The sequence below is a fragment of the Cupressus sempervirens genome, chromosome 5, assembly GCF_028749045.1.
Source record: "Cupressus sempervirens isolate cs-2001-9-10 chromosome 5, ASM2874904v1, whole genome shotgun sequence".
In the NCBI taxonomy this organism is placed as follows: Eukaryota; Viridiplantae; Streptophyta; class Pinopsida; order Cupressales; family Cupressaceae; genus Cupressus; species Cupressus sempervirens.
The window spans coordinates 941,107,670-941,125,607 of NC_143122.1; the positions used below are offsets into that span (position 1 = coordinate 941,107,670).

General features: G+C 33.3%; 1 pseudogene; it reads left to right on the forward strand.

The window, feature by feature from the left end:
• Window positions 1-2,999: 2,999 nt before the first annotated feature.
• On the forward strand, window positions 3,000-16,789 carry LOC149559066 (U-box domain-containing protein 1-like; annotated as a pseudogene).
• The last annotated feature ends 1,149 nt before the right edge of the window (window positions 16,790-17,938 follow it).

A 17,938-nucleotide genomic window follows, 5' to 3' on the forward strand; every position in this document is an offset into this window, starting at 1 on the left:
ATCAGAAAAGAGTTGAACATTTATTCAAGGTAGGAGACATGGTGTACTCTGTGCTACAACCTATAGACAGTCTACACTAAAGAAGAATGATGCAAGGAAGTTGGAGCCACAATATTATGGACCCTTCAGAATTATTAGGGGTGTGGGTGAGGTAGCTTATGAGTTGAAGTTACCAACTAATAGTAAGATCCATGATGTTTTTAATTTTTCACACCTCAAGAAGGTGTTAGGGCATCATGTGATCCTTTCCACAATTCTACCACCCTTAGATGATGAGGGTAAGTTGATTTTTGTACATGAGGCTATATTGGATGTGAGGGAGAAATAATTGATAGACAAGTTATCGAGGAATATTTGATAAAATGGAAGGACTTTTTGGTTGAGGATGTTAATAGGGAAGGTGAGGAAATTTTGTAGCATCTATAGTTGACATTGCTTGAGGACAAGCAATTTCGAGGAGGGTGGATTGTAATGTCCCCATCTTTTTAGCATCTCAGTGGAGTTCTTAGCCTTTACATTCTCTGAAGGCTAAGTGGAGAAATGAGGAGAGATTGATTAAATTAATTTCATATAAAGTCATTAAATAAATTAAAATTAAAAGTTGACTTTATATTTAATTAATTTAATTAAAAGTGACTTAAGTTAAATAAATAAATAAAAAGAATCTTCTAGAAGGAGGAATTAAATATAATTTTATTTCTTCTAGAAGGAGGTCCATCTATTAGAGGAAAATAATAATAGGGAGGGTAGCGTCATTATTGAGCATTGAATGTGTTGCCATCTACTCTTCCAGATAAGTTGTGGAGCCAAGGGTTTCTACAGTTGCTACATAGATCGTTGGGAACGAACACTTCCATCAATTTGCATAACTGAGGTGGTGAAATATCTTCCGAAGGGTTGTGGCTGTTGGAGAAGAGAAATCAGTCTTTTCATTGTACCAAATTTGTGGCCTAGGGCCAGATTTGTGGAGTAAGATTGATCAGTTAGATATTGCTATAGTACAGATTTGGTACAATACCGCTACTATGGTATCGCTGCTACATTACCGCTACTATAGTGATGTTGCTACAGTGTTGCCACTACAATAATTTGCTACAAGAAAATTCATATTTTTGGAGCAATTCCAAAATTGCACAAGATATTACAATGGTATCAAAGCTTGCTTGCAAAGTGTTTGACAATTTTTCAGAGATATAAAATTAGTTGTAACTAAAATATAACTAAATATCAATATTATGTAAAATCATTTCTTTACTATTAATAAGAAATCCGTTGAATATAGATTCATTTATAATTTAAACCATGTTCAGTACATTGATAACCATTCTCTTGTTTGTAGTCATTTGCAAGATCTTTAATGGTATTTGGAGTCTAATGAGCAATATTTCTTCAAACGAAGCAATAAGATGGTGCTCTAATGATTTCAAGATTTAAATATATTGTTTATTATTCTCTTGTTCTGATTCATCTTCAACTGATGAAAATCAATGGATAGAAATTGAAGTATTTGTTCTAGACTACATTTTTGCAATGAGTTATGCATAAATATTTTCAATTTTTTAATTCTGACTAATAACAAAAAGCCAAGAGGCTTCAAGCCATCTATGAACACAAAAACATTTCTCTCGTTGTTACTCATAAAAGAAAATTGTAGCTCCACTAATTTTTAAGGAAATAAATTAGTTATACTACCGAATATATTATAAGTTTCATTTGTTAGATTAACTCATTTCCTTCAGTTAGATTGTAAATTACTTGAATTAAGATACAAAAATGTAATAGTATAAACAACAATCTAAAAATGAAGTTGTAAAATAATTTTTTATTTAATTTATTAACTTTCTAAATATAGTAATGTTGAACTTATTATATTTAAGTCAATATGTATATTATATATATATATATATATATAGAGAGAGAGAGAGAGAGAGAGAGAGAGAGAGAGAGAGAGAGAGATAAGTCAATATGTATATTATATATATATATAGAGAGAGAGAGAGAGAGAGAGAGAGAGAGAGAGAGAGAGAGAGAGAGAGAGAGATGTAAGTCAGTTTTTAAAAAGTAAATTAAATCTCGATATCTCGGCTTTCTCTCTATATATATTATATAATATATATATATATATATATATATATATATATATATAAGTAGCAGTAGTTTGAATATTTTGAGAGAAAAAAATAACACAGTCTTTAAAGGAGAGGTGATTTTGCAAGCCCGATTATAGCTCTTGAATACATTTAAGATGCAACAAATTCATAATAATTGTTAGGGAACAACTAGTATGTCTAAAATCCGTGTAAACATACAAATAATTTTTTTTTGGTTTACCATACCTCATTGAATTTATAATTTAAAGTATCAAACACATATATTTTGACTAAAATGACAATGAAGACAACCCCAAACAAAAAATTTAAATTATAAAATATAAAAAACACTAAAACCTTAAGAGGACGGCATCTATGGAAAGATTAAATGCACCAATGAACATATTTTTAATTAAGTGAAAATCGGAAAAACAATTGCATTTTGATTCTTAAGTTAACCGAAAAATATGATCAACGCACATTCACAACTCAGGAATATCCATTCACAACGTGCTGACGTAAGAGCCAAAATATACCAAGTTGTCCCCGGCATGTGTCAGTCATCAAAGAGCTTTGCAATCATAATTCTGACACGCGTACAAATGAAATTTCCCCGTTCCTCATCCTATTCAACTCTAAAATATCATTCGTCCCATGCCACGACTGCCACCTGCCAGTCGGCAAAAGCGCCAGAAGCTACGGACAACCGGGAATATCCGATCGAACACTATAAAGTGACTCTGCTCTCCACCCATTAAAGGTCTCATACATCTGCAATAAAAGTTGAATCTCATCCAAAATTTATAGGTTTCCCCAATTTGGTTCACATTATTCAATCGGACGAGTTTTGGCCGCAGACTGTAACTGCAGATTGTGTAGGGAAAAGTTTGGATTGCTAGAATTTAGAATTCAGACTCTAATTTGGGGTAGAACTTGGTTTCAACTGCTGAATTTCAGCGTAGATTATTGTAATTCATACTTGCATACATTGGAGAGAGTTCTATTTTGTGTTGTGTGGCTTTAAATGGAGAAAAATGTGCCTTTGCCATCAAATATATGGCTCCTTAGGAAGAAGAGGCGGGCTTCCGGAGGTCCTGTTCTTTTGCCTGAAGTTTACATTTCCGCTGAATCTTTATTACAAGCTCTCATTTCTCTTGCTCAACAGATAATCTCTTTGAAGAAGCCTCAAGAATGGCAGAGGAGAAATGCCGTCTGCATCACTCGGAAAGTTAAGGTCTTGTCTACACTTTTTGAAGAGGTCAGAGATTCGGGCATTTCCCTTCCTCCTCCTGCTTTGAAATCTTTTAGAAAATTGTTTATTACGTTGCAGAAAACTAAACATTTGCTGGAGGATTGTAGTAGTGATGGGAGTTGTGTTTGGTTCTTTTTACAAGCACAAGAAATCTCAAACCAATTTTATGGTTTGATACAAGACATGGCCTCTGCTCTGGATATCCTTCCTTTGACATTGTTGGATCTCTCAGATGAGGTCAGGGAACAAGTAGAGTTGCTTCATCATCAGGCCAAGAGAGCCAAATTGTTTGTTGATCAGGTCGAGGAACAACTTTGCACTGATGTTTTTGCTATTCTGGATGAGTTTGACAAGGAGGTAGCTCCGGATGAGTCTCGACTTATAAGGATTTTGGATGGCCTAAATCTCCAAAATGCAATGGATTGTCAGAGAGAAACAGAGCTACTGGAGGAAGAGATGAGATGCCAGAAAGAGTTAGGATCAGAAAAATTTGCCTCAAATTAATACCTTGGTTGCTTTCATCCGCTACTGTAAATGTGTCCTGTTTTGGGTGGATTCTGATTCACAGTTCCAACCATCAAGCGGAACGCAATCAGCCGCAGTAGATTCTGAGAGTGTTTCCAATTCTGCTATACCGGATGATTTCCGATGTCCAATCTCACTGGATTTGATGCAAGAGCCCGTTATTGTATGCACAGGGCAAACATATGATCTGGCATCCATTACCAGATGGATCAAGGAAGGACACTCTACATATCCAAAGAATGGGCAGAAGCTTGTGAACACAAATCTGACTCCAAATCATGCTCTTCGAAGCCTCATTGTTCAGTATTGTGCAGAGCATAAAATCCCATTTGAAAAGTCGGAAAGTGTCAAGAAAAGTTCTTTCTTGGAAGGCATCCCAAGCACTAAGGCAGCGATCCAAGCTGCTAAAATGACGGCAGAATTTCTTGTGAAAAGGCTTTGTGCAGGATCATTTGAAGTGAAAAAGCGGGCTGCTTATGAACTCAGACTACTTGCTAAATGTGGTATGGAGAATAGGGCTTGTGTAACGCCCCGTCAAGGGATCCAAAAGAATTAATTTTAAGTTTTACTAAGTTTGCTAAACATTTTTTTTTTTTAACAAGAAGTATAACGTACACATCAAACACATAGTAGCGGAAGCAATAACATGTAATCATTGACAACATACATTGTAAGTTACATTTCTTAAAGATCCCAAGACGTTGAGTCACGTTTAAATTTAATTAATTCTAAGTCTAACAACTATCACATACATATGAAAGAATAATCAGAAAGTCCCATGTCCATAATATACATTTGTTCCGAATGCCTCTCGGCAAATTAATTCAGAATGCTCAATCATCCACTATACAAGTCACAGGGTATGAAAGGCTTAAAAGAATATACATATGTAATAATAGAAATACATCAACCTCCATGAATCCATGATACAAAGTACAGTAAAGATATATACAAAACTATTCACCATACTTGATATGTCCATACATCCATAATGATAAAACATCTAACATAAAATCTAACCATCCATCATAATAATCCAAGGACATAGTGAAGGTAAATCCCAATCACGAAAACTCCAGCCACGGTGACCACGGAACGGATCTCAATGGTAAGAGTAAAAGCACTACCACCCGACCGCGTGGAACCTAAATGGTCCACTCCCACCGCGCTGAGGAGATAGTCTCAAGTCCCAAATAGGATAACAAAACCTATAATCATAAATACTCTCTAAGTCCAAGAAATCCTATAAGTATGCTAACTCAAGGGTTCCTAAAAAGATCGACATCTAAACCCTAGAGGTACCACAAGACACGTAGGAAACCTAATATGCAAGCGGGAAAGTGTCATCGCAAAAGTCACGTAGAAGTTACCCGAGCAATCCCTTAGGAATCCCGGGTCCCTACTGATCCCTGCGGCCACTAGTATCCTCTCGTACTGATGAGGCATACTGTGGAGTGCAAGGTCGTAACCAAGCGTTCTCTCTACCCCATCCTAGTCTGTACTAGCACTCAAGGCATGGGAGAGAACATACAATTATCTTATTAGGTTCATTTTCCCTTATTTAGTGTAAATGTTTTCACTTATTAAAACAACTTACAATGGGTTACTCCAGGCAGCCTCTTAGGGCCCCGATCCCCATTGCAAGCCACTTCCCGACTCTACACATAGATAACCTACCCTAGGCTCATGAAATCACAAATCAAGAATCATAATAAAATCACCTCAGTCCTATACAAGCAACTGAAAAACATCATAAAAGATAAGCCACAAAATTACATCAGTTCTTCATGAGCAACAGATAAGCATCCAATAATAATCATATGATCACGACAGTTCTCTATCAGCAACTGAAGACATCAATGATAAATCACAAAATCCAATGGTTCTCCAATGAGCAACCAGAAAGTATCCCAATAGTAAATTACAATACTGATCGAAGACTCCAAAATGGTCAAGTCAAAACATGACATCATCAAGAACATAACCAACACTTCAGTCCTCTTAAGCGACCGAAAAGCAAACCAAGTATAACTGATCGAGACTCAAAAATGGTTATCAAATATAACTGATCGAGACTCGAAAATGGTTAAGTCAAGTATCTCAAATACATACACCTCAGCTTCACACAAGGAAATTGGAAAGCAATAACAAACAGTAAATACATCCATCATAGAGCATACTATCACATTACCTTGGTTGGTTTGAAAAGATCGAGAACAAATCATCATAACATCACATTCACAACCCCGAGCCTCTGGGGACAACCTAAACTGGTCAATGCTAAACCAACCCCATAACACTCAAACATAAACAATATATAGAAAACATCATAGTCTCACAATTGGTTTTGATTTGAAATATACAGTTGAGTTAAACAATAAGGTTTCAGTTTTCAGTGTTTATTTTCAAATAAAAAGTTTTATAGTTCAATTTAATTGATAATATACTATTGAGGTTTCCATTTCCAGTTGAACGTATGTTTTAAACAGATAGAACCCATAGTTCACCTTTACAAAGTAACCCATTCCTAACTCCAAATGAAACACCTAATTACCCTTAATTGATCTTAAGTCAAAGTCCTAAAACAATCTAAAGTAATAATTAAATTATTAATAATCCTTGTTGATTATAATAATCTGAGCTTCCATTAAAATCGATGTTATAATATTAAACTTGCTTACACAAATATTCGATTTAATTAATCTTAATTAAGTCAAACTATAACTAAGATTAATTAATGATACATAAAGAATCATATTATATTTATTAATAATTTATTTATTTATAAAATTATTAATAAATAATAATAAAATTTCAATATAATTTAAAATTTAATAATTTTAAATTATCTAATAACAATATTAAATAAAGTAATTCTATTTAAAACTTTTTTTTTTTTTAAACGATTTATAAAAATTTAAATCGTAATTTTTTTATTTTTTTTAAATATAAAAAAAATCTCCATTTTCGATTTTAATAAAAGTATTAAATAATTAATTTTATTTTAAATAAGATTTATTTAATTTTATTAAAACAATAAATAAATAAATATATATATATATATATATATTTATATAAAATAAATAATGTTTATTTTAAATTTAGTTTGATTTAATTTTCATTAAGACAATATCCTCCAAGGAAAATATATATATATATATATATATATATATTTTTAAAACTTAGAACTTTCAGTTTTACATTCAAAATCCTTACCTAAATAAATCTTAATTTCTAAATCAAGAAAAAAAGGGTTCTAATAATTCATCCAGTCTCCATGGATACAGAAACTATTGACGAACAATTAATAAATTCACAATATTGAAAGCTTAAAACTTTCATCACAAAGAATTCGGATTTACAAATCCCAGACACGAAGAAGACAGGAAAGGATAATTGCATATTTAATCGATAATAAAAAACACAAGACCCTACCTGATCCTGATGCTATTATGAAATCCCCAGGAACTGCAAGAGAATTCACTCCTCTCAATAACCTTCTTCCCAAAATCTTTCTTTGGTATTTGCCTTCTGAAAATCGCTTCCAAAAGATGTCTCACCAAAATTTCCCGTCCAACTTCGTATATTCCAAAAATGAACCCCCAAAGTTGTGATAAGCAATTTCTCCTCAATTCGGGGCACTAATTGTGCATTTACCCGAGAAGATTCTTTGCACAACTCAGTTAACTCCAAATTAACCTTTATTATCTTTTCTTATTCTTTTGCATTCAACTTTCATGCACATTAAGTTGAATTATTAAATAACTTTATCTAATATTCCACTTGACTTCTATTTTTAATCTTTATTACTTTTAATCTCATGCGCACTTTATGAAATTAAAGTAACATTATTATTTTCACTTATTTTTATCTTTTAATAAATTTCTTTTATTTAATCTTATGCATAAGTCATGCGAACTAGAATCTTTTATTAAATAATTATATTTTCACTTTTTAAATTATTTTAGAAACTAAATTGGTAAAAATATTTATTAACTCAAATAATAATAATATTTAGCATTTATTTAAAAATGAACTCTAAATATATTATTATTAAATTAACTAAATATTATCAAGTTCTAAATTTAGACTTAAAGCTTTTATCTCCAAATTTAATTCCTTTCATTTAATTAATTTCTCAATTTAAATAAAAATAATAATTAAATATTAAAATGTCATAATAATCTTCTATTAAATTAAATCATTAATTAATCGTTTTAATTAATTTCTTTTATATTTAAACTCATGCTTAGATCATGCGATCTAGAAACCTTTAATAATTTAATATCTTTTCCACTTTTAATTTATTTAAGAAACTTTAATTGATAAAATATTTATTAATTCAATTAATAATAATATTTAGCATTTATTTAAAAATGAACTCTAAATATATATTATTATTAAATTAAATAAATATTATCACATTCTAAAATTATACTTAAAACTTTTATTTCCAAATTTAATTCTTTTTATTTAATTAATTTCTCAATTAATTAAATACAATTAAATATTAAAATATCATAATAATTTTTTATTAAATTAAATCATTAATTAATCATTTTAATTAAACTTAATTAATAGAAAATACATCAAGGACTCATAAAGCAACATATGAAAACCCATCATAGAAGAACACATACTAAATCAAACAAAAAGGGTTATAATCACGAAATAACATCATTTGATACATTCGGAGGGTACTTAACTCAGATACTTGTCCTAATTATCAATTAGGACAATTGGCTAAAGGGTTTAGGATTTGGACTTAAGAGTTTATCTCCCCTCTCTTACCATTGAGATAAAGCGATAGGGTACGCTCATCCTGGCAATTCAGGGAAGTCGATACCCGGTCCCTGCAACCTGCATAAAATTCACGCATGTACAGACACAATATTCTAAGCTAAACAGACAATGGCAGGAAGTGGTGCATCGTGTAGATCCCGACTAGCAGGTGACTACGACTCCCTTCCTTAACCACATCAGAAACACCATACATAAAGAAAACAAACACGCACACCATACACATGCAGTATGGGGTAAGTATCCATAAGAAAGCACGTGTGATAATAAACCATATAACTAATCATCATTGATAATTGAAAACATTGAATAATCATCATACATGCATGAAATATAGAGTACCAAGTCATCTCATCATATAATAAATTGAGTGTAAAACAACCTCTGATAATCTCTAAAATAATAATACTAATCATCAAACATAAATTGGCCTAAAAGAGTTTGGCAATGATGACAGAAATGCGACTTAGGGGCAGGCACTACATCCACCCCCCCTAGACTTAGGCTTACTCCTGGAAGCCTACAACAAAAGAAAAGCTAAGGACTCACTGTGCGGGTCCCATTGGACCCTTTCCCCCTGTAGGAGGATAAGACTCCACTGAGTACACTCTCTGAGCTCTATCCATGCCACCAACTGTAGGTTCTGAAGCTGCGGGTCTCTGGCCTGAGAACTGTGGTTTCCCTTGAGGGCAACGAGACGACTTGTGTCCGCGTTGTCCACATGAGAAACACTCTCCATTGAAGCTCCTCTGAGGTCTAGGTGCACTAGACTGGTGGGAACTACCCCCACTAGGATAAGACTGAACACTCTGAGATGGTTGGTCATATTGGATGTGCTTGTTGCACTGAGCGTTGTGATAGTTCCTAGTATTGGAACCACCGCCACCACTCTGTGCTGGAGGATAAGTACCCTCCTGCCGCTGATTACCCCCAGTCGGAAGTTTCCTATTGCCACCTGTTCCTTGACCACCCTTCGATCCTGATGCTGAAGGTGCTCCTACAAAACCCCCATGTCCTAAGTTCACACTCTGCTCTACAAGGACAGCTCGATGTACCGCATCCTTGAGGGTTTTAGGTTCAAACACCTTAACACCCCCAATTAAACGGTTGTTCAGGCCTCTAATGAAATGTTGTGCCAACTGTGCTGGGTTGTCACTGAATCCCGAAAAAGGCATGAGCTCATAGAACTTGCACTCATACTCTATAACGGTCATAGTGAACTGTCTCAGGTTATGGAACTCATCTGCTCTATGCTGTTTCCATTCCTCTGGTAGGAATCGCTCACGGAAGCTCTCTAAGAAAATCTCCCAAGTGACACTACCCATGCTAATGCCCAACTTCTTTTCCTCAATAGTCCACCAGGTGGCCCCAAAGAACTCTAGGTTGGTGATAGCAAACCTCGCTTTGACATTACTGTCAAAGTCCTGCATAGCAAAAATCCTGTCAAGGGCAATAAGCCACTGCTCAGCTACATATCCAGAACCCTGTCCATTAAAGGGCTTGACCTTGGACCTCTGAAGGTCCTTCATCTGTGAAGATACAATGGATCTATGTCAATCCCTCAGAGGGCTCCTAGACCTAGGTCTATGCTCATGTCTTGCCCGATGTGCTCTATCCTGCTCAAGAACAGGAGGTAGGCGATCAATGATGGTTCGCATCATTTGCCTCATGTCAACCTCCTCCGAGTCAGCATGCTCCTCTCTATGGTTCTCTTCCTGATGCTCACTGACTTGCTCTTCCCTATTCTCCTCCTGAATGGGGCTCTCGTGGATAGACTCATGAACACTAATACCTCTGCCTTGTCCACAACCTCTGCCACGGCCAAGGCTACGGCCTCTAACGGAAGATCTCGTCCCAGATACCATCCTACAATAATATCCAAGACACAAGATGCTAAAATAACCATGAAACATACTACTGAAACACATAGATAAAAGACACATGTTTTGCAAACAAGCTATTTTCAATTTTTAGTTTACCTATAATTTTAGTTTAAGTATGATTTCAGTTTTGAAGCCTAAGTGTTGAAGTATGAAAAATAGGTAACTAATAGTTTACATAATGTTTCAGTTCAACTAGTTTCAAGTTCCAGTTTAAGGTTTGCATTTTTGTTCAACTAGTTAACACTAGTGGCGTTCCAATATACCCAGAGCTCCCAATGTAGAAACTCGGGCTCTGATACCAGATGTAACGCTCCGCCAAGGGATCCAAAAGAATTAACCTAAAGTTTTACTAAGTTTGCTAAACATTTTTTTTTTTTAACAAGAAGTATAACGTACACATCAAACACATAGTAGCGGAAGCAATAACATGTAATCATTGACAACATACATTGTAAGTTACATTTCTTAAAGATCCCAAGACGTTGAGTCACGTTTAAATTTAATTAATTCTAAGTCTAACAACTATCACATACATATGAAAGAATAATCAGAAAGTCCCATGTCCATAATATACATTTGTTCCGAATGCCTCTCGGCAAATTAATTCGGAATGCTCAATCATCCACTATACAAGTCACAGGGTATGAAAGGCTTAAAAGAATATACATATGTAATAATAGAAATACATCAACCTCCATGAATCCATGATACAAAGTACAGTAAAGATATATACAAAACTATTCACCATACTTGATATGTCCATACATCCATAATGATAAAACATCTAACATAAAATCTAACCATCCATCATAATAATCCAAGGACATAGTGAAGGTAAATCCCAATCACGAAAACTCCAGCCACGGTGACCACGGAACGGATCTCAATGGTAAGAGTAAAAGCACTACCACCCGACCGCGTGGAACCTAAATGGTCCACTCCCACCGCGCTGAGGAGATAGTCTCAAGTCCCAAATAGGATAACAAAACCTATAATCATAAATACTCTCTAAGTCCAGGAAATCCTATAAGTATGTTAACTCAAGGGTTCCTAAAAAGATCGACATCTAAACCCCAGAGGTACCACAAGACACGTAGGAAACCTAATATGCAAGCGGGAAAGTGTCATCGCAAAGGTCACGTAGAAGTTACCCAAGCAATCCCTTAAGAATCTCGGGTCCTTACTGATCCCTGCGGCCACTAGTATCCTCTCGTACTGATGAGGCATACTGTGGAGTGCAAGGTCGTAACCAAGCGTTCTCTCTACCCCATCCTAGTCTGTACTAGCACTCAAGGCATGGGAGAGAACATACAATTATCTTATTAGGTTCATTTTCCCTTATTTAGTGTAAATGTTTTCACTTATTAAAACAACTTACAATGGGTTACTCCAGGCAGCCTCTTAGGGCCCCGATCCCCATTGCAAGCCACTTCCTGACTCTACACATAGATAACCTACCCTAGGCTCATGAAATCACAAATCAAGAATCATAATAAAATCACCTCAGTCCTATACAAGCAACTGAAAAACATCATAAAAGATAAGCCACAAAATTACATCAGTTCTTCATGAGCAATAGATAAGCATCCAATAATAATCATATGATCACGACAGTTCTCTATCAGCAACTGAAGACATCAATGATAAATCACAAAATCCAATGGTTCTCCAATGAGCAACCAGAAAGTATCCCAATAGTAAATTACAATACTGATCGAAGACTCCAAAATGGTCAAGTCAAAACATGACATCATCAAGAACATAACCAACACTTCAGTCCTCTTAAGCGACCTAAAAGCAAACCAAGTATAACTGATCGAGACTCAAAAATGGTTATCAAATATAACTGATCGAGACTCGAAAATGGTTAAGTCAAGTATCTCAAATACATACACCTCAGCTTCACACAAGGAAATTGGAAAGCAATAACAAACAGTAAATACATCCATCATAGAGCATACTATCACATTACCTTGGTTGGTTTGAAAAGATCGAGAACAAATCATCATAACATCACATTCACAACCCCGAGCCTCTGGGGACAACCTAAACTGGTCAATGCTAAACCAACCCCATAACACTCAAACATAAACAATATATAGAAAACATCATAGTCTCACAATTGGTTTTGATTTGAAATATACAGTTGAGTTAAACAATAAGGTTTCAGTTTTCAGTGTTTATTTTCAAATAAAAAGTTTTATAGTTCAATTTAATTGATAATATACTATTGAGGTTTCCATTTCCAGTTGAACGTATGTTTTAAACAGATAGAACCCATAGTTCACCTTTACAAAGTAACCCATTCCTAACTCCAAATGAAACACCTAATTACCCTTAATTGATCTTAAGTCAAAGTCCTAAAACAATCTAAGGTAATAATTAAATTATTAATAATCCTTGTTGATTATAATAATCTGAGCTTCCATTAAAATCGATGTTATAATATTAAACTTGCTTACACAAATATTTGATTTAATTAATCTTAATTAAGTCAAACTATAACTAAGATTAATTAATGATACATAAAGAATCATATTATATTTATTAATAATTTATTTATTTATAAAATTATTAATAAATAATAATAAAATTTCAATATAATTTAAAATTTAATAATTTTAAATTATCTAATAACAATATTAAATAAAGTAATTCTATTTAAAACGTTTTTTTTTTTTTAAACGATTTATAAAAATTTAAATCGTAATATTTTTTTTTTTTTTAAAATATAAAAAAAATCTCCATTTTCGATTTTAATAAAAGTATTAAATAATTAATTTTATTTTAAATAAGATTTATTTAATTTTATTAAAATAATATATATATATATATATATATATATATATATATATATATATATATATATATATATATATATATATATATATATATATATATATATATATTTATATAAAATAAATAATGTTTATTTTAAATTTAGTTTGATTTAATTTTCATTAAGACAATATCCTCCAAGAAAAATATATATATATATATATTTTTAAAACTTAGAACTTTCAGTTTTACATTCAAAATCCTTACCTAAATAAATCTTAATTTCTAAATCAAGAAAACAAGGGTTCTAATAATTCATCCAGTCTCCATGGATACAGAAACTATTGACGAACAATTAATAAATTCACAATATTGAAAGCTTAAAACTTTCATCACAAATAATTCGGATTTACAAATCCCAGACACGAAGAAGACAAGAAAGGATAATTGCATATTTAATCGATAATCAACAACACAAGACCCTACCTGATCCTGATGCTATTATGAAATCCCCAGGAACTGCAAGAGAATTCGCTCCTCTCAATAACCTTCTTCCCAAAATCTTTCTTTGGTATTTGCCTTCTGAAAATCGCTTCCAAAAGATGTCTCACCAAAATTTTTCGTCCAACTTCGTATATTCCAAAAATGAACCCTCAAAGTTGTGATAAGCAATTTTTCCTCAATTCGGGGCACTAATTGTGCATTTACCCAAGAAGACTCTTTGCACAACTCAGTTAACTCCAAATTAACCTTTATTATCTTTTCTTATTCTTTTGCATTCAACTTTCATGCACATTAAGTTGAATTATTAAATAACTTTATCTAATATTCCACTTGACTTCTATTTTTAATCTTTATTACTTTTAATCTCATGCGCACTTTATGAAATTAAAGTAACATTATTATTTTCACTTATTTTTATCTTTTAATAAATTTCTTTTATTTAATCTTATGCATAAGTCATGCGAACTAGAATCTTTTATTAAATAATTATATTTTCACTTTTTAAATTATTTTAGAAACTAAATTGGTAAAAATATTTATTAACTCAAATAATAATAATATTTAGCATTTATTTAAAAATGAACTCTAAATATATTATTATTAAATTAACTAAATATTATCAAGTTCTAAATTTAGACTTAAAGCTTTTATCTCCAAATTTAATTCCTTTTATTTAATTAATTTCTCAATTTAAATAAAAATAATAATTAAATATTAAAATGTCATAATAATCTTCTATTAAATTAAATCATTAATTAATCGTTTTAATTAATTTCTTTTATATTTAAACTCATGCTTAGATCATGCGATCTAGAAACCTTTAATAATTTAATATCTTTTCCACTTTTAATTTATTTAAGAAACTTTAATTGATAAAATATTTATTAATTCAATTAATAATAATATTTAGCATTTATTTAAAAATGAACTCTAAATATATATTATTATTAAATTAAATAAATATTATCACATTCTAAAATTATACTTAAAACTTTTATTTCCAAATTTAATTCTTTTTATTTAATTAATTTCTCAATTAATTAAATACAATTAAATATTAAAATATCATAATAATTTTCTATTAAATTAAATCATTAATTAATCATTTTAATTAAACTTAATTAATAGAAAATACATCAAGGACTCATAAAGCAACATATGAAAACCCATCATAGAAGAACACATACTAAATCAAACAAAAAGGGTTATAATCACGAAATAACATCATTTGATGCATTCGGAGGGTACTTAACTCAGATACTTGTCCTAATTATCAATTAGGACAATTGGCTAAAGGGTTTAGGATTTGGACTTAAGAGTTTATCTCCCCTCTCTTACCATTGAGATAAAGCGATAGGGTACGCTCATCCTGGCAATTCAGGGAAGTCGATACCCGGTCCCTGCAACCTGCATAAAATTCACGCATGTACAGACACAATATTCTAAGCTAAACAGACAATGGCAGGAAGTGGTGCATCGTGTAGATCCCGACTAGCAGGTGACTACGACTCCCTTCCTTAACCACATCAGAAACACCATACATAAAGAAAACAAACACGCACACCATACACATGCAGTATGGGGTAAGTATCCATAAGAAAGCACGTGTGATAATAAATCATATAACTAATCATCATTGATAATTGAAAACATTGAATAATCATCGTACATGCATGAAATATAGAGTACCAAGTCATCTCATCATATAATAAATTGAGTGTAAAACAACCTCTCATAATCTCTAAAATAATAATACTAATCATCAAACATAAATTGGCCTAAAAGAGTTTGGCAATGATGACAGAAATGCGACTACAGCTTGTATTGCAGAAGCAGGGGCCATACCATTACTTGTGCCATTGCTTTCTTCAAAGGATCCCAAAGCTCAAGAAAATGCTGTAACTGCCCTTCTGAATCTATCTATAGATGCGAGCAATAAAAATAGAATAATGCAGTCTTGTGCGTTGCAGCCAATCATTAGGGTTGTAGGAAGTGGGAGAAGCATGGAAGCTCGGGAGAATGCAGCTGCAACCCTCTTGAGTATCTCTTGTGTAGATAAATATAAGAAATTGACAGGAGAGACTGCAGAAGCCATTCCAGCTTTGATAGATCTTCTTCGAGATGGAAGTGCAAGAGGCATAAGCGATGCTGCGAATGCCCTGTTTCGACTATCATCTTTTCATGGAAATGATTTGCAGGTAGTAGCAGCTGGGGCAGTCCCTTTGCTGCTTGATCTTCTAACAGATGAAAGAACAGATCTTGTAGATGAGGCTTGCTCTGTTCTTGCTCTGCTTTCCAGACAATCTGAAGGTTTAACTGCAATTAGTGAAGCCTCTGCAATACCTCTACTTATCAGTCTTCTTAGATCAGCCTCTTCCTCACCCAAATGCAAGGAGAATTCAGCTGCTATCTTACTATTGTTGTGCTGCCATAAAGGAGCTCAAACTGTAAATATGTTGTTGAGAATGCCATCACTGATGCCTTGTTTGTATAGTCTTCTCACATCGGGCACTCCTCGAGCAAGAAAGAAAGCCAATTCACTGATTAGAATCCTTCAAAATTGGGAGCCTTCCCAATATCCTCAAAACATTCTCGCCTCTGACAGTCACAATCCAGTTGCTTCGGTGATGTAGCGATGCACTCCTCCGACTCATTCTTTAGATTTGTTTGATTGTTGCCTATTTGTTGTACATTGTATCCTTCGATCAAGGATCAATGTAAAATGTAGACAAATCTGTCGCAAGGCAGACATTTGTCTTGTAAACTACATACTCTGCATAAAAAGTTATAGCGTATGATCATGGATCGAATATAAATTCACCCATGGTCTAATAACCAAATAAACTACATGTTATCCACCTTTTCTGTTGATAACATGGACGGAATGTAAATTCATGGTCTAAAGACCCAGCTCTGTAGTTTTCAGTCAATAAAAACTATTTGAATTGGAAGTATAATGAATGATGTGAACTTTGTAACAGACTGGTGAAATTAAATTTGCTTTGCCCTTGACGATTTTTCAATTAAATGAACTAAATATTGAAGACGAAGATATGATCATAGGATTATGTTGAATAAAAATCTGCCTTTATATTTAGCATTGCCTTTAAGATCAAATTCAGTGGCGTTACACTGTTCCATGGAATGAGGAAAAACATTTTCAGGCATTGCGTGAATTTAGGGTGCATCCAGCAGTGGTAAGGCTTGTGATACAAGGGACAAAATTGACAGTAGAATCTCTTGTGGAAAGGCTCTGTAAAAAGCAGGCTGCTTATGAATGAATCTATCAATGAATGAGAGCAATAAATGGAGTCTAGTGCATTGCAACCAATCATTAGTGTTGTAAAAGTTGGATGCAGCAATTAAACTAGAATGCATCTGCAACACTCTTTTAGGATTTCCTCTATAGATAAATATGAAAAATTAATAGGAGAGACTCCAGAAGCCATTCCAGCATTGATAGGTCTTCTTGGAGATGGAAATGAAACAGGCAAAAGCGATGCAGCTAATGCCCCGTTTCATCTATCGTCATTTCATGGAAATGATTTATAGGTAGTCTAATGGATGAAGGCAGGGTCTTGAAGATGATGTTCTCTCTGTTTCTGCTCTGCATTCCAGACGGTTTGTGTTAATTATTGTTAGTTGGACAGCTGTTATTTCTGACCCAGAAATAGCAGCACTATTTATGGGTAGCTTGGACAGCTGTTCGTCCTTATTTATGAATAGCGGTTGTATTTATGGGTGGTTTGGACAACTGTTTGTCTACTTGCCAAAAATTAGTAAATGGTTATTATTTACTAATTTTAGTGATTCCTTTTGGACACTTTGCAACCAATTCTATTATTGGCTGTCGAGTTGTCTTAATCTCAACCGTTGGTTAGATTTAATCTCGGTCGTTGGTTTACCAACAGGAGTAGTATAAAAAGGGGTCTAGGGGGCATTTGGAGCGCAAGGAAGAAGCTTTTGTGAAGCAGTTTGCAGTGTTAGCAAACAGTCTTGCAGTGTTAGCAAGGGCACAGTGTGAAGCTTTGGTGAAGCAGTTTGCAGTGTTAGCAAACAGTCTTGCAGTGTTAGCAAGGGCACAGGAAGAAGCTTTGGTGAAACAG